Source organism: Lissotriton vulgaris, chromosome 4_1 (genome assembly GCF_964263255.1).
Source record: "Lissotriton vulgaris chromosome 4_1, aLisVul1.2, whole genome shotgun sequence".
Classification (NCBI taxonomy): Eukaryota; Metazoa; Chordata; class Amphibia; order Caudata; family Salamandridae; genus Lissotriton; species Lissotriton vulgaris.
This window is the reverse complement of record NC_141691.1, coordinates 1918429180-1918452476: the sequence shown is the minus strand read 5'-3', so window position 1 is coordinate 1918452476 and position 23297 is coordinate 1918429180.

Here is a 23297-nt window from a genome sequence, read left to right as displayed (position 1 = left end):
TACAAGTTGCTATAAGAAATCTGTAGTTCAGAGGGCCAAAACGCAAACACCACAACCTCACGCCTTTGGTGACGTCATCTCCCTGGAATTGATTAAAAATAAAAAAATAAATCCTTAAGAACACACAATACCACCATAGAAAGACCAAAGCAATCTTCCACGGATGTATGTCAGTACATCGCATACTATCTGAAAGAGACACGTTAGTGATAGATTCCTTACCTTAGAACAGAGGTCTTAAAACTGTTTTGCTCTGAGCCCCCCAAGCAAAATGTTTTGAGGTCAAGTCCCCCTCCAAAACTTTATGGCACAGATTGGGAGAGCAGGAAGGACATGGCTGCGTGCAGGAGGCGTGGCTAATGAGATTATTTCAGCAGTACTTTTTCTATAGTTCATAAACAACACTGACTATGAGACTTCTAAAACATCAAATGCATCAAATGAAAACATGTATTGTCCCAAAACTGCTCCCCAGAATTGGGTTTGTTGGTGAGCCCCTGACACCCATGGACCCCAATGCAACTACACCTACTGTACTAATGATAACTGCAATCCTGAGTAGCAGGCTATCTCCTCTGCATATTTTACCTCTTCCCCATCATGCCTGACCATCACTCCAATCTTGAAAGAGGCTCTCTGTCCTGTTCGGAAAAAAGAGCTCCCATGTTGTATCCCTTTCTTCTGCAAGGGTGCCCTCGGTCATAATGCTAGAAAGGAAAGTAATCTCCCATGCCCCTTTTTTAAAGGTAGACAGTCATAATTGTGAAGCAGTGGGCCTCTCAAACCCCTGGACCACCGCTTTTCTGCATCTGCTTCATTAATGATAACCAAGAGTGGCCACTTACACACCTGGCAGCAGTATCTGTTTCATTGATGAATGGCCCTTTACCTGCCCCCCTCACCCCCTCCATGGACTTAGCTATCACAATAAAAACTGTTTCTGAACAGTTAATGCTGACTTTGAGGTGCCTCTGCCTAAAAGTGAAGAGTGTGGTGGTAGTGCAGGAAGTTAAAGAAGAAGCCAGCCTTAATTGATTGGATCACTTGAAGCCAGTGCCACCTGAATTATGATTTTCTGCAGCACCAGTGTTTACCACCTAATTATGAGTTTACCGCATTTGCTACATAATCCATCGTCTGCTGCATAATCTGCAGAATTAAGCCCCCAAAAAATTGATTCCAGCTCAAATGGAACAAAAGTTACTTAAAACATGACAGTGTTCCGGAGCAGTGCAAGGCTTTTTGCAAAGATTGACTAAAAATCTTGTAGCTGCTTATTGCTGTATTTGGGTGTTGAACTGGTACTAATGAGGTGAAATATTGTTCCTAACAGCATAACCATGAGTTAAAATGTCAAAATAATGAAGTAATGCTAGCCACAAAATGTGCGGAATTGTGCCGCATAATGTATCTTTACTTGCTAAATAATGTATCCAACCATGCTGCATAATGTGGTCCTCTCCTGCTGAATAATTCCAGTAGCTCTGCTTAAGGCTGCATGGTGGCAATTATTTATTCTGTTCGAGGTATAATGTTGGGCTGTTATCAGTGGAGCTCTTTAATAATGGAGACATAAAATTGTCTGCATTATATAAAAACGTGTTTTATCTCAAACACTGCATCAGTTTTCAGCAGCCAAGCTTTGACTGTGAAATACTATTTTAAAATAATGACTTATATATTTACAGTGCTTTCTGCCACAGACTGGGACGTCTCCTCCCTATAAACAGGAACACTGGAATTATGTGGCAGGAGAAGGCCAAATTAAGCAGCAGAGTTAACAACATTTTGCAGCAAGCAAAGGACATGTTAAATAATGCTGAACATTTTGTGATAGCATTAGTGTATTATTTTGCTATTTTTCACTGTCCTGGCACATTTCCCTTCATAAGTACCAGTTTAAAACCCACATATTGCATAATGCAACTTAAATTACTGTGAATACACAAAACTAAGACTTTGTAGCAACATCTTTACCCCTCCCAGCACACTCTGTGACCTCTGACCCCAAGGCACTGATCAGTTTTGACATCAAGGGCACCGAGTAAATGGAGACATCCTGGAAATGCAGCAAATACACGCTGTACTTCCATGCCATCTTCATTTACATGTCTTAGCAGAGGCATTTGAGCCCCCCTGGGAACTTATCCATGCCCACCCAGGGGGTCGCCCCTCACAGTATGAAGACCTCTGCCTTAGAATGTCCCCAGGCGGTTGGCTGGATTCGGAAAGTGTTTCTGATTAGCAGTACCTCTGCACGCCAGTAGGTGGCGTCCTGACGCTCCGTGTCCGTCGCTGGCGTCGTAGGCGCAGAGATGATGTCACGGAGAGTACTTAGGCGCCACCCATGCGTGCTGACGTCAGTTCTTTCTTTTTCCGCGCTGAAAGCGCAGATCCGGATTGAGCACGTACCTGTCATTTTTTGATCACTTTTTTGTCTCCTTTTCTTGTCTCCTGGTTCACGTAGGGATGCCCGGCTTTAAGTCTTGTGGGTCGCGCCACCGTAATAGGTCAGTGGCTGACCCCCATGATGTCTGCCTCTACTGCCTGGAGCCGTCGTTCCACGGACTCTTAAGTCTTCACCTTCAGATTCCGGTAAGCAACGCCATAAACAGAAGTCGAAGAAGCGCATTCGCTCACAGACGTCCCCGTCGTTTCCCGGAGGGGTATGTGGGGGACAGGGGCTCTGCCCCTGCGGCATCTCCGGAGCCTGGGAGTACTGCGGCCTACCCACTATACCGGGTCTGTCGGCGACTCCCGAAAAGGTGGAAGAGTTTGTTGCGGCCATAGACCGCATGTTTAGGCCTCGGACTCCAGCCGGAGGGCCTGTGTCCAGATCCTGGTGGCCCGGTGCACTGCCTCTGGTGCCAGCCCCGGAGCCACTGGATCCAGCGCCCTCAGCGCCACAAGATCCGGCACCGCTGGCTCCGGTGCTGCCCTTAGCTTTGGCCCCAGCGCCGCCACAGGTGCCGCACTGGGTGCCGTTTATCCTGCCCTGGTTCCCGGACCAGTTTGTTCTGGCCTGGGATCCACGTTGGGATGTGGCTCAGGCGCGGTGCGAGCTGGCGCCGTTCCCGGCGCCGCAGGATTGGGTGGATGGCCTTCAAGATGCGGGTGAACTTGATGTGTCTTCTGACCCGGGGTTTGCCTCACCTCCGCCTACTATGGAGGAAGGTGCTTCCTATACTATGGTGCTGCGTCAAGCCGCGGAGGCTCTACATCTCTACCTCCCTACGGTGGCCCTTAAGACCAACCTCCTGACAGAGGTGCTTCAGACGTCATCGGAGCAGCTGCTCCCTTTCAATGAGGCCCTTACCGAAGTCCTCTTGGGTACTTGGTTGCGGCTGGCCTCGGGGGCACCGGTAGATAAGAACGTCGCTAGGCGTCATCGCCCGGCGCCTGGTTGAGTCTGCCTTCTTGACCACTCCTGAGACGGAAGCCGGGAGTTAGACATAGAACTGTGTTATTTTAATGCACTTGTGAATTGACAAATTGCAACTTTTAAAAATCGCTGTTTTTTATAAACTTTCACTCGAATTTTCCTGGGCACTGGAAACGTTTCCCCTGACACTACCTAAGGATCCATTCCCTTTAGGATTCCTGCCGTCCTTTCTTGGCCGATTTACGGGCCCAGCAGGTTCTCACTCCCCCTCCTCCCCACGCCCAGACAGCGGCCGCCATCTTGGGTGAGGGCCAGGAAAGCGCGCTAGTGCAAAGGCCGATTTGGGGCCAGAGCACGATGAAATGGATCACGCTTTCCGTCCGCGCAGCGGGTGGGCGCAGCGGGCGTGCCAATGGCGCGCCAGAGGTAAGCCAGTCTGCGCTCGTCCGCGCTAGGCAGAGCTCAGAGCTCGACACTATGGGAGAATTACATCAGGCCCACGTAAATACTCTAGAGACGCCCTAATACTCATGAAGCAAAATGTAGTAAACCACTGTTTACATTCCATGTCAGGGGACAATCTTTCCACCCACTGTCTACACTGCCCTTTCAAGTTCAAGGTAGATGGGCCCTGTCAGGATACTTCAGTCTCATTTCGCATGGCCCTAGTCAATTGCAGATCGCTCCCTAAACACGCCGAAGAAATTTACCATATTTTAGATGACCTCCAGTTGGAAATACTCTTCCTAACAGAAACGTGGTTAGGCCCAGACTCAGACCCTGACGTCAGTAAAGCTCTTCCACCAGGATAGCTTATTCAGCATCTAGATCGACTTAAAGGAAAAGGAGGGGGAATCGCTATTATTTATAGGGACCACCTTTCCTGTCGTCTTCAGGGCAGCCCACTTTCTGACTGCGAAAACATTCTTTTTATGATTCAAGTCTCCCCATGTAAATCCCTGTCGGGACTTCTCATCTACCGCCTGCCAGGACCAATAGGACATTTTTGTAGCTCACTCCTAGAACAGTCCGCCATACTGGCCGCTACTCACTCCAGCTTCATGATTTTAGGGGATCTTAATATCCATTTCGATAAGAGCTAAGATAAACTAGTCTCAGACCTTATCCTAGACCTTGGAACTCACCAGCTTAAGCTGGAAAGTCGGAGTCCCACCCATATGTTAGGACACCTTTTAGACCCCATTTTCTCCAACATCTCTGACCTTACAATCCCAGGTCCTACCCCAGTACCATGGTCTGATCATTTCTTAATAACGCTCAACTGGCGAATCTCCAGCCTCGTCCGCCCCAGACCACCATCCAGTAAACCGACACGTCCCGGGGCTAAATTAGACCCAGAGAAATCGAAGTATAACCTGGAGCTTTCTCCCCCGTCTTTGGTCTTGCATCCTGTTCTTGCCGACGCAGAATTCTCTAAATGGATCGGAGAAACACTGGATAAAACTCTCCCGAAAAAATCCTCCTGCAAACCACGAAAAAAAATCACCTCGCCCTGGTTTACCGAGGAAGTGCGCATCGTAAAAAAACTCTGCAAAAAAACTGAACGAGAATGGAGAAAAAAACTTTGATCCCACCAAAAAACTTGAATATAAACTCATGATTCTCAAATACAAAAAACTCTTAAAACGACTCAGCCTAATTTTTTCTTCAAAGTAATTGGACTATCTGCCAATTTCGAGTTTTTCGATTCTAAGGTTAAAAAAATTCTTAACTCCCTTCCCCCACCATCACCGCACCATCCACCCCCTAACTTACCTAGATCCACATCTCAAACTCTGGAGCCCCGGCTGAATCAGTTACCCCCCCCCACCACAGTAGAGACGCTATCCCCAATAGTACAATCAATAAAAAGCGGATCCCCATTGGACCCCGCACCCTTTAACATCCTAAAATCAGTCACCCCAACCATTTTGCCTTTCATGGTCAATCTTATTAACATCTCACTGTCCCATGGTACCGTCCCACCCAGTTGGAAAAAAGCAACTGTTAAGGCACTGATTAAAACACCACACCTAGATCCTCTGGACCTAAGCAACTTTCGTCCAATCTCTTGCTTACCAGGCACCAGTAAGATCGCAGAAAAATATGTAAATCGCCAACTCTCCGACTATCTGGAAATCAATGGCCTTCTCAAACCATCACAAACTGGCTTTAGACCAAGCCAGAGTACAGAGACTGCGATGTTGGCGGTGGTCGAAGAGGCAAGAAAGATCATTGATTCGGGAGGATCAGTGGCAGTGATCCTCCTGGACCTCAGTGCGGCCTTCGACACCGTCAACCACTCGACACTGGTCCACAGGCTCAAGGAGTTGAATATCTCAGGGTCTGCCCTATCCTGGCTAGAATCCTTCTTGAGGGACCGTTCCTTTCAGGCTACGGATGGGAATTTCATCTCCAAGTCAACACCTATACACTGCGGGGTCCCTCAGGGCTCATCCCTGAGCCCGACCCTTTTTAATGTATATATGTCCCCCCTCGAGAAGATTGTCGCCCCATTTGTGATTAAGCTTTTAACCTACGCGGACGACACCCAGCTGGTGGTATCCCTGAATCAGCATGACCATTCTCCCTCTGACCTTTACACCTGTCTCAGTGACATAACAACATGGATGTATAAGTCACATCTTAGGCTCAACAGTGAAAAGACTGAGATCATGGTCCTGGGTAATCAGTCACACTTCCGCCCTGAGTCCTTGTGGCCTCCCTGTATGGGTACGCCCCCTACCCCCAAGCATGAGATCAAGAGCTTGGGGATTTGGTTGGACGAAGGTCTTAACTTTTTCACCCAAGCAAGGAAAACAGCAGAACTTGCTATGGTCTTCTACGGTCCTCTAGAAAAATCCTCCCTTTGCTCCCTGCAAAATCCCCAAAATTACTGATTCAAGGCCTAGTGATGGCCCGATGGGACTACGGTAATGCCCTGTATCTAGGGGCCCCAAACAAGGTGCTGGCTTAACTTCAGACGGTGCAAAATACAGCTGCCCGTCTTCTCACAGGGACACATAGCCGTTGTTCGGCTAAACCAGTCCTAAAATCACTGGATTGGCTGCCTATCCAAGAGAGGGTGCATTTTAAAGCCCTCTGCACCACCCATAAAATTCTACACAAAAAAGCACCACCCATCTTGAAAGACCTTACTGCCCCTCACAAAACCACCAGAACCCTTCGATCCTCATTCTCAAACTTGGCAGCAGTGCCCAGAGTTAGGAAAGCCCGCTCTGGAGGCCGACTGTTTTCGTACAATCCCTCCAAGCTGTGGAATGCTCTCGCCCCAGACATCCGAGCCCAGCCTAACCTTCTTCCTTTCTGCAAGGCACTTAAGACTTGGTTGTTCCCTTAAAACCCATTTCTCTTCTCAATCTTCTCTGATCTATCATTAGCGCTGGGACGCTCATGGGCAGCCATGCGCTTTACAAGTCTGTAAAATAAAATAAACTGCACGCCTGAGAGCCTGGTCATTGATGCCTCGACATCGCAAAGTGCCTTTCCCTCGGCTCCGCCGGATAAGGACTCTAAGAGGCTGGACCAATATGGCAAGAGGTTGTTCTCCTCAGCCAGTTTGGGGTTGAGGTCAGTTAATGCCGCCTGCTTATTGGGCCGTTACTCCCACGCAGTGTGGGATTCGGTGGCAGAGGTTCTGCCTCAGTGTTCTCAGGAGGTCCAGGCTGTCCTTTCTCAAGCAATTGCGGAGTGCAAGGATGCGGCAAAGTTTGCCATCAGGTGTGGTTTGGACACCGTTGATTCGTTGGGCAGGGCGATTTTCACCGTGGTGGCGTTGCGGCACCATGGCTGCTTGCGTTCCACTTTGTTCTCACCCTATGTCCAGAGCTCGCTCATGCCCTTTGATGGCTCCTGTTTCTTTGGCGACAAGTCTGACAACGCCCTAGAGCGCTTTAAAGACTCGCGTGCCACGGCCAAGTCTTTGGGGTCTTTCCACGAAGGCCCCTGCCACGTCTGGATTTCTTTCAATTTGTGGCCAGGGTAAGAGCACCCAAGCACGCTCCTCCACTAAGCCTGTGCAGAACCAGCCGCAGCATGGCCGCGGCTTCCGCAAGAGCGGGTCTGGTAACCAGCGAGCGGGTCAGTCCGCCTCCTCCTCCTCTGCTTCAGCACCTACGCCTTCCTAATCCGAGCTTCAGGGAGCACCCCACGCCAGTGGGTGGCAGGGTACGTTGCCGCTCCACCACTGGCACAAAATTACCTCGGACAAGTGGGTGCTGCAGATAATCTGTCATGGGTACTCGCTCCCCTTTCTGTCCTCCCCTCCGGCCATGCCACCTTGGTACCATCGCATGTCGGGGGATCATTTGGCTCTTCTCCGTGAGGAAGTCACGGCCCTCTTGGTTAAGGGGGTCATTGAGCGCTTTCACGGTCAGGACATAGGGTGTGGTTGTTATTCCCAATACTTCCTGGTCCCCAAGAAGGACAAGGGGGGCCTACGCCCCATCTTGGACCTATGGAACGCCAATCGCTTCCTCCGGAAGGAGAAGTTCAAGATGCTAACTCTGACCTAGGTCCTGGCTGCCCTGGACCTGGGAGACTGGATGGTGGCGTCGCACTTGCAAGACGCCTATTTCCACATCCACATCCTGCCGGCTCTACCTGCGGTTGATCGTAGGCCAGGAGCATTTTCAGTTTGCCGTGCCCCCCTTCGGCCTTACCAGTGCCCCTCGGGTGTTCACGAAGGTGTTGGCGGTGGTCGCGGCTAATCTGCGCAGGTCAGGGGTGTCAGTCTTCCCCTACCTCGACAACTGGCTGTTGAAGGCGTGCTCGCACCAGGCAGTCGGCACCCAGCTCCTGACTACGGCCAACCTCCTGCACTTGCTGGGTTTCTCCATCAATGTGCCGATGTCGCACTGGAGTCCCTCTCAGAAGCTCCCCTTCATTGGAGCGGTTCTGGATTAGACTCTGGTTGGGGTTTATCCTCCCGAGCAGCGAGTCCGGGATATTCAGGCTATGATTCTACTCTTTCAGCCTCTATCCCGGCTTTGTCCCGATGACCCTCCGGCTTCTTGGCCCGATGGCCTCCTGCATCCTGCTAGTGACGCATGCCAGATGGCATATGTTGGCTCTGCAGTGGGTCCTGAAGTTCCAGTGGGCACAGCATCAGGGCAAGCTGTCAGATCGCGTCCCGATCTGAGGGCGCTGCACGTCAGTTGCAGTGGTGGCTCACGAATCGTGATTGGGTCAGTGGCAAATCCCTCTCCCTTCCCCAACCAGAGCATACAGTGGTAACAGATGCGCCCCTCCTGGGATGGGGCGGCCACATGGGAGAGGCAGAGATCAGAGGCCTCTGGTCTCCAGCCGAGTCCCGGCTCTATATCAACCTTCTGGAGCTGCGGGCGATCCGGCTTGCACTGAAGGCATTCCTTCCCTCTGTCTGGGTAAGTGTAGTGCAGGTGTTCACGGACAACACCACTGCCATGTGGTATTGCAACAAACCAGGCGGGGTGGGGTCGTGGACCCTATGTCAGGAGTCTCTGCTCCTCTGGACATAGCTGGAACATCAAGGCATTACCTTGGTGGTTCAACATCTGGCAGGTTCTCTGAACGCCAGGGCAGACTAACTCAGCCCGCGGTGCATGGTGGATCACGAATGGCGTCTGAACTTGACGTGGCGCAAAATTTCTTTCTGCAGTGGGGAGAGCCTTGGTTAGATCTATTCACCACCGAATAGAACGCGCAATGTCATTGGTTCTGCGTGTTGGAATTTCAAAGGGGGCACTCGCTCGGCGACGCTTTTAGTCACGAGTAGAGCTGCGGTCTATTGTACGCCTATACCACTTCTGCCCAGAGTGCTGAAGATCAGGTGCGACAGGGCCCAAGTCATTCTTGTGGCTCCAGACTGGGCTTGAAGAGTTTGGTATCCCGAGCTACTCAGTATGAGCATTGACCCCCCCCCCCCCCCCCCCCCCAGCCACCCATACCCCACTCCCTCGATCCGTCTGCCTCTCCGGGTTGATCTTCTGTCGCAGCAGCAGGGGACAGTCCTCCACCCGAACCTGTTCAGCCTCCACCTCCGTGCTTGGAGATTGAGCGGCGACAGTTGACACCTTTCGATCTTCCTCCCGAAGTCTGTGATGTCATTCTGGCAGCTAGGCGTCCCTCCACCAAAACAGTGTACGCCTGTAGGTGGAACAGATTTGTGGCATGGTGCACAGCGTAGACAGTGGACCCCCTTTCTGCCCTGCCTTCTGAGGTTCTTCTGTTCCTTCTCTCTTTGGCCCAGCACTATCAAACGTTATCTTTCGGCCATCGCTGCCTTTCTACGGCTTCCAGATCAGCCGTCTTTTTAAGTCTTTGGTTGTTAACTGTTTTCTTAAAGGCATTACAGATACGTTTCCACCAATACCCTTCATAATGCCTCAGTGGGACTTGAATCTTGTCTTGACTTTTCTGATGTCCACTCCCTTTGAGCCCCTTCATAACGGTCCCTTACAGCTTCTTACTCTCAGAATGCTTTCCTGGTAGCGAGCACCTCTGCCAGTGATCTCCAGGCTCTATCTTCCAAACCTCCTTTCCTTTCTGTTCATCCGGACAAGGTGGTTCTCAGAACCAGTCCTTTTTTCTAGCCAAAGGTTCTCACGCCCTTACACATCGGGCAGACCATCACTTTGCCAACCTTTCTGCCTCTGCCTCCTTCAAGGGAAGAGGAAAGGCTCCGCCGTCTGGACCCAAAATGTGCGCTCTCATTCCATCTGCAGCGTACACAGCAGTTCTGGATGGATGATCAACTTTTTGTTGGCTACGTGGGCGCCAAAAACGGTTGGGCGGTGCACAAACTGACCATTTCCTGGTGGGTCGTTCTGTGCATCATTGAGAAACAGTGAGCAACCCAAAATACCCTTGAGGGCTTGGGTGATTAAGTGAAAAGGTAAAAGTGCAGTCGAGGGAGTTTGTTTGAATGACAATTAGAGGTTTGAACTTACTTGATAGAATGAGTAAATGATACTTTTGTGAAATTAATTCATCAGAAATTGAATAATTAATAATATATAGTCATTGATCAAAAACACATACACAAAACATGAATAACAAACACAAAGGTGTATTGAGAAAAGAATATATCCAATAGTAAAAAGGTCTATAATTTGATATACAAATAAAGTTAATTCAAAAATAATGAGGTCTGCAGGTATATAAAAGATACATTGACAAGTGACTCAACAGAACCTAAATACACCTATCCAAAATCAATATAGATGTGAATGGAACAGAAGGTAGATGAGGTGGAGGTCGACGTTTCGGTCTCCTAAATACAACTTTTCGAGACCATCTTCAGGACAGTTGTCAATTGTGAACTGTATAAAAGACCAATGTAATCTGAAATATAAATATTTACAATTACATATCCATCATTTCTATGTACAAATTTACAACACCTTTGTGAGAAAACAAGTGACAAAAACATTACTATACAAACATAAGCAAGATATTGGTGAGCCTTAATTTCATTGATACGATTATCATATTAACAGCCCATTATATGTGGCCATTTGAGAGATATTGAGAATCGCCCAACCAAACATTTAAAGTCATCTCTTATCAACATCAGAGGTTAAATTTACCTTAAGAAAAGTTTGTATTTCATTGTATCAATAATTTGATGTGCACTGGGATTCATCATAAACCAGGCTGTTGTATCATTGCGGTTCATTTATGTAAAAAACAAATACTTATCGAAGAATACATCTTATTTAGAACAACTTATATATGGAAACATTCTAATTAGAGAAAACATTGTACAATTACACTGCGATCACCTTTTAAATTTTCTATGAAAAAGGTCAGCCATTCAACACATATATCATTGGTAAGATATTTCCAGCCAAGACAGAATTAACAAAGTGGCCATATTGTTGTTAATGATTTTAGATGGCCCTTAAAATAGCATTGATATATAGAGGTCCAATTTAGATCTATTTCCTTAATACAAAACATATTATTCGAAGAACCAATCACAACAATAGATAGAGCGGTACAGATGTTTTAATAACAAAAGAGAATATGGTTTGATATGAGTGGACAGTTTACCTCAATTAGACTGCCGCTTATGTTTGATCGTCTCAAATGTAAGCCTTTCGTGTGGAAGAGTGAATCTGTGCTGTTCCTAAATGGGAAATATTTAATTAGTCAAGAATCGGCCATGTGATAACTAACAGACGCTAATGATATAAAATATAGTACCTAATGTTGTAGCCGCCTGTTATTTACATTCTGGTCAAACACGGGTCATGGAAATCGATGTCAAACGTGAGTAATCTACAAGGTAAGACCCGGATTTAGAGACATTGGAGCTACAGAAATTATTCACCACTCGGTCATTTAAGCCTATGTGCCACAGAGTTAAGGTATAGAAACATACCTATCACTTCATGTTAGATAACTTCCAGATAGATATCCGTAGCGTTTATCATCAGCGGTCACGAGACTTCAACGAACTTTAAAGGAGAATCTAAAAACGTAAATAATACCGTGTCACATACTGATCTAAGCCAAAATTAATGAGAGTATTCGAAGAAATAAGCGCAGCTATTTACCTGGCCTCAACCACAGAGTCATTTGAGGTCGGGAAGAGTTTTAGATGAAGGATACAATTACTCTGAAAAAAGAGGAGGACCGGAAACTGTCAATTTCACAGGTCTGTGCTCAATAGACTTTCACTAAGACAACCTAGATTAAAGCGCTTACCTAATGTCTCCATTTACATCAATAACGGCAATACGGGAAGCGAGCAGAATGCAGCAAGCAACAGTTGCTGAATCCGTCTCTATTTAAAGCACCGTTTGGAGTGCGAAATAGGGCTGGGCAATGGCCGCCATATTGGATAGGGATCGGGAAGTGGATCCCGAATTAGATGGTCATTGTTGTAGAACCGAGAGGTTTATCAAAGCAATGGGCTAGTCCATTAATAAAAGGTCACTCGTGGAAAGGGTAAATGAAAGCCAAACGAATCGCCATAGATTATAAATAGGGATCAAAATATAAGTAACTGGGGCCATCAAAATGTGAAGAAATATAAGGGCTGACATCTTGGAGAGGGAATCTCTACAACAATGCATATTGGTCAACAGAAGAGTTTCTTTATGGAACGATATGCATACCGTGACCACTGCACAGTAGTATAAACCCAATATATCTTAGAAGGTTGTGGAACATAAATTGGTTAAAAAAGCATCTGTAGTACATCAGGACCATTTTTATAAAAATACAATCGTAATTCTAGTACATGATTATAGAACAAAGTTAATAATCCAATTTGTATCGATAACATGTGTAACACATCGTAAGCATATTTCTAGTACAAATACAACTGCAGTGACTAGAATAGAAGACATACATACTTGACTGGTTTATTATCAGAAAATATGAACGAAAGCCGTGGAAAACTAGATGTGCCGCACGGCCAGCAGTGAATAATTAGGGGAGGTGCTGGGGAACAGATGGCCGTGAAGCAGGGGGCGGGGCAGCAGAACCCTTTGAAGTCACGGCGGGGGAAGCCTTTGATGTGGCAATTGCTGCTGGCAGGGGGAAGCCTGTGGGGGAAATGCAAGCTCGTGCTTGAAGGAGCTTGTGGTCACGTGATTTCACGTGAACTGTTGAGAATCCGGATCGTAAAAAGTTAGCTTTTGGGTTGACAACAATAGGTTCGAGTAAACTCGACCTAAAAATGGTCCTGATATACTACAGATGCTTTTTTAACAAATTTATGTTCCACAACCTTCTAAGAAATATTGGGTTTATACTACCGTGCAGTGGTCACGGTATGCATATCGTTCCATAAAGAAACTCTTCTGTTGACCAATATGCATCGTTGTAGAGATTCCCTCTCCAATATGGCAGCCCTTATATTTCTTCACATTTTGATGGCCCCAGTTACTTATATTTTGATCGCTATTTATAATCTATGGCGATTCGTTTGGCTTTCATTTACCCTTTCTATGAGTGACCTTTCAATAATTGACTAGCCCATTGCTTTGATAAACCTCTCGGTTCTACAACAAATCACCATCTAATTCGGGATCCACTTCCCGATCCCTATCCAATATGGCGGCCATGGCCCAGTCCTATTTCGCACACCAAACGGAGCTTTAAATAGGGACGGATTCGGCAACTGTTGCTTGCTGCATTCTGCGGCTTCCCGTATTGCCGTTATTGATGTAAATGGAGACATTAGGTAAGCGCTTTAATCTAGGCTGTCTTAGTGAAAGTCTATTGAGCACAGACCTGTGAAATTGACAGTTTCCTGTCCCCTTTTTTCAGAGTAATTGTATCCTTCATCTAAAACTCTTCACGACCTCAATTGACTCTGTGGTTGTGGCCAGGTAAATAGCTGTGCTTATTTCTTCGAATACTCATTAATTTTGGCTTAGATCAGTATGTGACATGGTATTATTTACGTTTTTAGATTCTCCTTTAAAGTTCGTTGAACTCTTGTGACCGCTGATGATAAACGCTACGGATATCTATCTGGAAGTTATCTAACATGAAGTGATAGATATGTTTCTATACCTTAACTCTGTGGCACATGGACTTAAATGACCGCGTGGTGAATAATTTCTGTAGCTCCACTGTCTCGAAATCCGGGTCTTACCTTGTAGATTACTCACGTTTGACATCGATTTCCATGACCCGTGTTTGACCAGAATGTAGATAACAGGCGGCTACAACATTAGGTACTATATTTTATATCATTAGCGTCTGTTAGTTATCACATGGCCGATTCTTGACTAATTAAATAATTCCCATTTAGGAACAGCACAGATTCACTCTCTTCCACACGAAAGGCTTACATTTGAGACGATCAAACATAAGCGGCAGTCTAATTGAGGTAAACTGCCCACTCATATCAAACCATATTCTCTTATGTTATTAAAACATCTGTACTGCTCTAATCTATTGTTGTGATTGGTTCTTCGAATAATATGTTTTGTATTAAGGAAATAGATCTAAATGGGACCTCTAAATATGAATGCTATTTTAAGGGCCATCTAAAATCATTAACAACAATAAGGCCACTTTGTTAATTCTGTCTTGGCTGCGAATATCTTACCAATGATATGTGTTGAATCGCTGACCTTTTTCATAGAAAATTTAAAAGGTGATCGCAGTTTAATTGTACAATGTTTTCTCTAATTAGAATGTTTTCATATAGGAGTTGTTCTAAATAAGATGTCTTCTTTGAGAAGTATTTGTTTACATAAATGAACCGCAATGATAAAACAGCCTGGTTTATGATGAATCCCAGTGCACATCAATTTATTGGTACAATGAAATACAAACTTTTCTTAAGTTAAATTTAACCTCTGATGTTGATAAGAGATGACTTTAAATGTTTGGTTGGGCGATTCTCAATATCTCAAATTGCCACATACAATGGGCTGTTAATATGATAATCCTATCAATGAAATTAAGGCTCACCAATGTTGGTTATGTTTGTATAGTAATGTTTTTGTCATTGTCACTTGTTTTCTCACAAAGGTGTTGTAAATTTGTACATAGAAATGATGGATATGTAATTGTAAATATTTATATTTCAGATTACATTGGTCTTTTATACAGTTCACAATTGACAACTGTCCTGAAGATGGTCTCAAAGTTGTATTTAGGAGACCGAAACGTCGACCTCCACCTCATCTACCTTCTGTTCCATTCATATCTATATTGATTTTGGATAGGTGTATTTAGGTTCTGTTGAATCACTTGTCAATGTATCTTTTATATACCTACAGACCTAATTATTTTTGAACTAACTTTATCTGTATATCAAATTATCGACCTTTTTACTATTTGATAAATTCTTTTCTCAATACACCTTTGTGTTTGTTAATGTTTTGTGTATGTGTTTTTGATCAATGACTATATATTATTAATTATTCAAGTTCTGTGCATCAAGCATGTTACTCCTTGGCCAAGAAGGAGCCTCCTGTGGGGCTGCGTGACAATTTGACCAGGGCAACAGCAGCCACTACTGCCTTGGGATGCGGTGTCCCCCTGCAATATGTTTGTCAGGCAGCTACATGGGCCTCGCTGCACACGTTTACCAAGCACTACTGCCTTGACAGTCCGGTCCGGAGAGGCGGCTTCTTTGGCCGTTCTGTGCTCCCTGACTTTCTGGTGTAATCCTGTTTGCAGACCCACCACTGGGGTTGGTATTGCTGGGGTATCTATTCTAAGGTAAGGAATCTATCATTAACATGTCTCTTTTAGATGCACAAGTTACATACTCGTGTAACGATATATCTGTAAGACATTAGTTAGTGATAGATTCCTTACCACCCTGCCCATCATCCCCGTTCTGCGAACTGGTTACTAGGGTTAAGGTCATTCCCCTTTTAGGGCCCTAGTTTTATGCTCCATTTATCAGTCTCTTGCATGGCTCTGCATTTCCGTGCGGAGTAGTTATGTACAGAACTGACGTCAGCGCACATGGGTGGTGCCTAAGTACTCTCCATGACGTCATCTCAGCGCCTACGAAGCCAGTGACTGACGCGGAGCCGCAGGACGCCACCAACTGGCACACAGAGAAAGCATAAAATCTTTCTGGATCCAGCCTGACGTCTGGGGATATTCTAAGGTAAGGAATATATCACTAACTAATGTCTCTTACAGATATATTGCTACACAAGTAACTTGTGCAATACCACGAGTGCCATTACAACGTGGGTATTACTACGCAATGTCAATGACTTGTCATTACATCGCAAACTTTTACCACAAGTATGCCTTTACCAGGCATGCCATTACAACACAAAGGCATGCATGGTAGACCCCTATACTCGTGGTTAAAGTTTGCAAGGTAAGTGACAACCCTACCTCTACACAACCCTCCCCCGACCCCCAGTCCTCGCCCTACAATAACACTACACTACCCTGCACGACCCCTGACACTTCCCTAAAACACTACATTACAACACTACCCTAAAACACAACACTACTACCCTAAAGCCTAAAACTACACAAACACTACAGCACTACCCTAATGCACTACACAAACACTATAACACTACCCTAAACCACTTCATTACACAAACACTACCCTAAAACACTACACAAACACTACCCTAAAACACTACACTACACAAACACTACAACACTACCCCACACCACTACCCACACTGCTCCCATCCCTACACTACCCTAAACACTATACTACACAAACACTACCCTAGACTACCCCCATCCCTACACTACCCTAAAACACTACCCTAACCCACTACACTACCCTAAACCACTACCCACACTACTCCCATTCCTACACTACCCTTAAACACTACATTACCCTAAAACACTACCCACACTACTCCCACCTCTACACTACCCTAAAACACTGACACTACACTACCCACACTAGTCCTACCCCGACACTACCCTAAAACACTACGACACCACCCTACCCTAAACCACTACCCACACTACTCCCAACCCTACACTACCCTAAAACACTACCCTAAACCACTACCCCCACCCCAAGCGCAATCATCCCTACCTCTTACCTTGTGGTTCCTCTCCACCGTTGCCGTCTCTGCTCCTGGTTCCTACGGCGTTGCACATCGTTGTGAGGAAACGGCCTCAGTTTCCTCACAACGACGTGGATAGCCATTCTATCGCATGCGCTTTAAAAGCGCATGCCTAGTAATGGTATGCATAGTTTTGCAGCGTGATCTTTCTGGATTCACAATGCTGTTCATTATTCTGCAGTCTAGTGGTTGGGTCCGGATTCGTGGTCTTTACACTTTTTTTTTTTTTTTTTTTTTTTTTTTTTTTTTGGTAGCTCAGGTGGGCGTCGACGTCCCACCTTTTGGTGTACTTCCTGTGACGTTGGCACGCTACCTGCGGAAGCTCCCACCCTTGGGTGCCATCTTCACATTATTTTTTCTGTCATTGGGTCTGGATCGTTACCAAGAGGTTCCAGAGTTTTTGGAGAAAAGAAGATGGAAAAGACTGAAATCTACCAAAAAAGTTTGGAGAATACATCCAGGAACAAGACGACTGACCGGGAAAACAAAGGAGCAGGAGAACATAGAAGACTTAGACATCCAACTGAGAATGCACACACAGGGGGCTCCCTAAGCGCAGGAATGGACAAGACCCTGTTCAAATTCTGCCGCAATTGCCACCACAAAAACGCGCAGAAAAACCAGCACCAGGTTTGCAACCTCTGCTTGCCGGTCGACCATGAGAGCAAGGATTGCAACGCCTGCTCAGTCTTCACCCCGAAGATCCTCCGGGTGAGGGAGAGGAGAGCCAACTACAGCAGGCAAGGCCAAGGTCAACCTCCGTCGCCTCGGGACTTGGGCCTCTGCAGTGAGGAAGAGGACCACATCGCCGAAGAAGCAGATGACTTCACGGTTGTAGAGACCGATAAGAAAACCTCAAATGAGGTAGGAGAGACGTCGACCCCTAAAACCAACAGACTCCCGAAAGTATGAGTCAGACTCTCGAAAAACAGAGTCTAAGTCCACGAAAGGAGCACTGGCACCGACAATTTTGACGGAAATCCAAGCACAAACAGCCCTGCAGATCCTTCGAAAAGGACTCCAGACGGCAAAAACACAAGAAAAACCTAGGTCGTTGAAGCACGTCCCCGAAAAGCCTCGCTTGACGCCAAAAGAAAAGGACCCGAAGGAGACTTCGACGTCTACGTCGAAGAGATCGTCTGAAACACTCGACGTCGGAAAGGCCGCCGAGATGGAAAGGAAAAAGAGAAGGCTCGATGCAGAAATAGGTAACATCCTGCAAAGGAAAAGAGAATTCGGTGAGCGGATGAAGAGGTTCACCATCCCGTCGAAGCCGGTGACGGCGATCGAGGACGAAGAGGAGTTTGATGCCGAAGAGCCGCCGTAAACTCCAGAGCCCCAAGAATACCAAGAGGAAGAGGGCCTATACTATGACGAGGAAGACCAGCACACAAGTTTGGGCTCTGCATCCTCGGTGGCGGAGGACCTGGATTGGCAGGACCTCCACCCCCGAAAGCCCGGAAGAGGCCGTGGAGACTTATCCTTCGAGGCCTTTGCCGCCAGATGACATTGGTATCTACAACATGGTCATCAGGAACTCGGCAACAGCTTATGGAGTGAAACTGGAGGAAGAAAAACCAAAAGCCTGCTTCCACTTGGAGACCCTGCTCCCCACTCAAACCAGGAGTCAATTCCTCTCCATGCTACCAAGTGTCCTGGACCAAGGGAGGGAGGCATTCATAGAACCAGCAAGCTGCAGTGCTGTCACACCTAGGACAGAGAAGAAACCATAGACCTAAAAGACGCCTACCTTCACATTCCCTGAACAGGCAGCACAAATATCTACTGAGATTTGCCATCGACAAAGCATGCTACCAGTTCACTGCCCTGGCCTTCAGACTCAAATCTGTGCCAAGGGTCTTCACCAAGTGCCTCGCAGCCGTGGCAGCGCACCTAAGGAGGGAAGGGATCCTTGTATACCCCTACCTCGACGACTGGCTAATAAAAGAAAGTTCCTACAAACAATGCAAAGAACATGCACAGCGGGTCACAAAAACGCTAACAGAACTGGGATTCTCAATACACTGGGGGAAATCCTCAATGGAAGCAGAACAAGTGAAGATCTTCTTAGGCGCACAGATCAACACCATACAGAGTAAAGTGTTCACCAGCGAAAAAAGAACGCTTGTCCTGCTGAAGGAGATAAGTCTATACCAGAAGGGGCGAGCACTGACCGCGAGCAAGATCATGGGGGTGATGGCGTCCTGCATACACCTAGTCCCCAATATACGACTCCACATAAGACCATTCCAGGAATGGCTCCAACAGCAATGGTCACAAGCTACAGGGAGTTGGAAGATCTAGTGGTTATAACGCATGCAGTGCAAGAGGAGATAGTGTGGTGGAACAAGGGGAACATAACAAAGGGGAAGCCTTTAACACCACGAAACCCAACAGTGACCATCATCACAGACTCCTCCCAGAGGATATGGAGAGCACACATGGACCAGCTCAAGGTGCAGGGCCCCTGTACTCCAACAGATGCGATCAAGCACATGAACTACCTAGAACTAAAGACCATGTTCCTTGCCCTAAAAGCCTTCCAGAAACAACTGTAGAAGCAGACAACAATGTTCTACATTAACAAACAGGGAGGAAAACAGTCAGTTGCACTATACAACCTAGTGCAGGAGATATGGAGATGGGCCATCCCACTAGAAATAGACCTCCTGGCTATACACTGACCAGGAAAGGACAACGTGGAGGCAGACAGGCTCAGCAGACTGACATCAGCATCCCACTAGTGGGAGCTCAATGCAGAGGAAGCGCAAAAGCTATTGAAGAGGTGGGGGACATGGAAAATAGATCTATTTGCAACACACCAAATTGCAAAATGCCAATGCTTCGCAACCAGGGGGAACAGTCCCAGGGGAATGGCCTATGGATAAGCTGGTCGAAAACATTTGCCTACACTTTCCCCCCGATACCACTGATACACAGAGTACTCAACAAATGCAGAACCAGCAACATTACACTGATTCTGGTGGCACCACAGTGGGCCAGACAGGCCTGGTTCTCACAAATAGTGGAGATGGCGCAGGGACCACCTCACAAGTTCGCAAAAAGGAAAGACTTGCTCACCCTGCAAAACGGGGAGGTACTCCACCCAGAGGCAGAGAGCCTCTGCCTGACTGCATGGCTCCTGAAGACGTAGAGTTTGCACACTTGAAACTCCCAGAGAGCACGCTACGGGAGGCAAGGAGACCTACCAAATGGAGGTGCTATGTGGCGAAATGAAAGATTCACACAATGGTGCATCAGGAAAAAACTAAAGAAGAAAATGACCAAGGAATCAACTGTGCTAAAATATTTAACACACCTGCTGAAAGCGAACCTAAGCTCTACCTCGCTGAGAGTTCACCTAGCAGCGATAATAGCCTACACAAGAGGAGAGGCGAGAAAGAGGTTCTTTACATCACAAGTAGTAAAAAGATTCATGGAAGGGGCTAAAAGGATCGCCCCACCAAAGAGGATGCCGCCACCGGCATGGAACCTTAATGTAGCCCTAAGAACTTATGAAGGCGCCTTTTGAACCTATCCATAAAGCCTCACTACAAATGCTCACAATGAAGACAGCCTTCCTAGTGGCGATCACCTCGCTACGCAGGGTAAGCGAGCTGCAAGCTTTAACACTACAAGAACCCTACATCCATACACAATGACCTGGTTGTAATGAGAACGGACCCACACTTTATGCCAAAGGTGGTGATACCAAGCTTCTTTCAGAACCCAACCACAAGCGCAGAGAGGGCACTGCACGCACTCGACGCTAGAAGGGTAGTAATGCATTACATTGAAAGAACTAAATAGCACAGGTAAAGACAGCAGTTCTATGTGTCCTTCGCGACCAGTTTCATGGGAAGACTGGTAACAAAGGGCACCATCGCACGATGGATCGCACAAACTATACAATTCTGCCAAAAGCAGGCAGGCCAAGAGCTACTAGGAGGAGCCCACTCTACTAGGAAAAAGGGAGCAACAAATAGCCTTCCTGGCTAACACACCCATACAAGACATATGCCTGGCGGCAACTTGGGCTTCAGTGCACACGTTCAATAAGCGCTACTGCGTGGACATACAAATGAACAAGTAGGACAGAAAGTGCTTCAACATATATTCAACAACCAACGCTCATTTTCCACCCAGCTTCCACACAAAGTGTGCCAACGTCATACGAAGGACACCAAACGGTGGGAGCTCGACACCCACGTTGGCTACGAAAAAAAAAAAGAGTAAAGACTACGATTCCGGACCCAACCACTAGACCGTGGAATAATGCACAGCATAGTGAACCCAGAAAGATCTTCAAGCTGCAAAACAACACTGACAGGTAAACTATTCGTTTTTAGTACGTGTTGTAACATCGCATGCATTGTAATGCATGCGATGTAAAAGCAGCGCGTAGTAAAAGTTGCATTTTTGATGGCTGTTACCCATCTTCCACCACTACATACTTTCAATACTGTCTAAGAAAATTATTTCCTCAATATTATCTTAAATAGACCATTAGGATCACTGTCAAAAATCTTTAAAGATATCCTTCACACAGCCTATACAGGGGAGGTAGCTAGAAGTTTACTCAACAAGTCCTTGAAATAGGTTCATTCCCACCGAAACCGAATAGCTCCTATATTAAACCACTTGTCTGAAAGAAAACTTTGATCCATCCTAGAAAATATTTTTGCAGTGTTCAGCCACATTTAGAGAAGAAAATAAATTTATATCAGGCTATCAATCTAGCTTCAGACCAGGCAGAAGCAGCCGTTCTATCCATTTAGGATGCCCTAAAACTCAGTGTACAAAAATGGAACAGCTACTCTATTGCTTCTGGACCAATCGGCATAGTTTGACACTGAGCACCTCCTAACAAACTGATTTACCCATCATGTTTCACATCCGTTCCTCACGCCCAACACTGTGGTGTCCCTCAAGAGTCCATCATAACTCCTCTATTATCCAATCACCATGCCTTGGTGGACCCTGTTTCATCATATGCAATATATAACCAATCCAAAAAGCTGAAGTACTCTCACCTTCACCCAAGAGAACACGACTACAATCCTGCAATAACGTTACTGGCTACCATTAGCTAGAAGAGTAATATTAAATAAATGGTGCATTGTTCACTGTGTCTCCCAAGGAAAAGAACCACTATGCCCACAAGTTAAATTCAAGCAATACAAACAGGATATTGCCCACTCCGTTTGCTCCAAAGGTCATCATACTGAGGTTCCGTGACAATTGTAAGTGGTGTTTTCGACTCGTTCGAATATGGACGAGTTTGGTATCTATGAACCGCAAATGACGAGTTTAGTGGGTGTACGCGTTTTCGCTATGCTGACCTAAACCGTTCGTCCGTTTCGTGGGTTTCTTCATTTGAACCCACGGGTTCCATTTTAGATACGGCATCCATTTTGTTTCTTGCCCTCAAGTAGCCAGCGAACGGACACTGTCCGCTTCGTGACCCTGGGATTCCCAAACTCTTGCGGAAGACACGTGTTCCTTTGAGGGTGTCTTTATGACGAGGGGGATGACACTGCAAAGGCAGATGGCCCCGCTCGAGGCTCATCTTGCCGTGCCGGTCTATTGTTTCAGCCGTGCATTCATTAGGCATGTCTCCTTTGATCCTGCAATCGTGTTTCCGATATCACCCCCCTACACTCTTTTCAATCTGTTGACTATCTTTGTCTTCCTCTGCACCTGTTTCTGACTCTTCCTTAACTCGTTTACAGCTGGAATGGAATGTAATGTACTAATGGTGGGAAGATGTACTTTTACAGTTGGGAACCGGCGATGCTACTGTCATTATGTTCCGGGACCCTGAATACATGAAAGCGACCTTTTGAAGTTTTACTGTGGGAGCTAAGTTGTAACCTTTTGTTCGCTATGTTGTTCTATGACAGAAATCTGTATAAAAGGAGCGATCCACAGTTGCAATTTGAAGCAGTCTCCTAGAACCTACACGTGTTGTACTACTTGTGACTTCTGTGTTCCCTGCAGTAAATAAACCTCGATCTTTGACGCCGAAGGAAGTGTCCCGTGTCTCTGTCATTTGTACGCCGGAACAGGTAACCCACGAAGGTTTCAGGTGTTGTCCCCTGGCACCGCTGGGCCTTAGAAAAGCCCAGTCCTTCAGTTGGCGCCCAACGTAGGGCGACATCAGCGGTACCGGTCCAAAGCCCGACGATCGTGAGAAACTTCGTGTGAAATCTCTGAGGGAAGGTGCACCCCGCTTCATCGATCCTGTTGTCGAAATAAGTGGCCCGAAGACTTTTCCGCGAAGATCCCCGCCTCCTGACTGCTGCGACGGACTGATGCCCTGACTGTCGACCTGTTTTGGCGCCTGGCGTAGTCCTTGGTACAGCGAGACGATT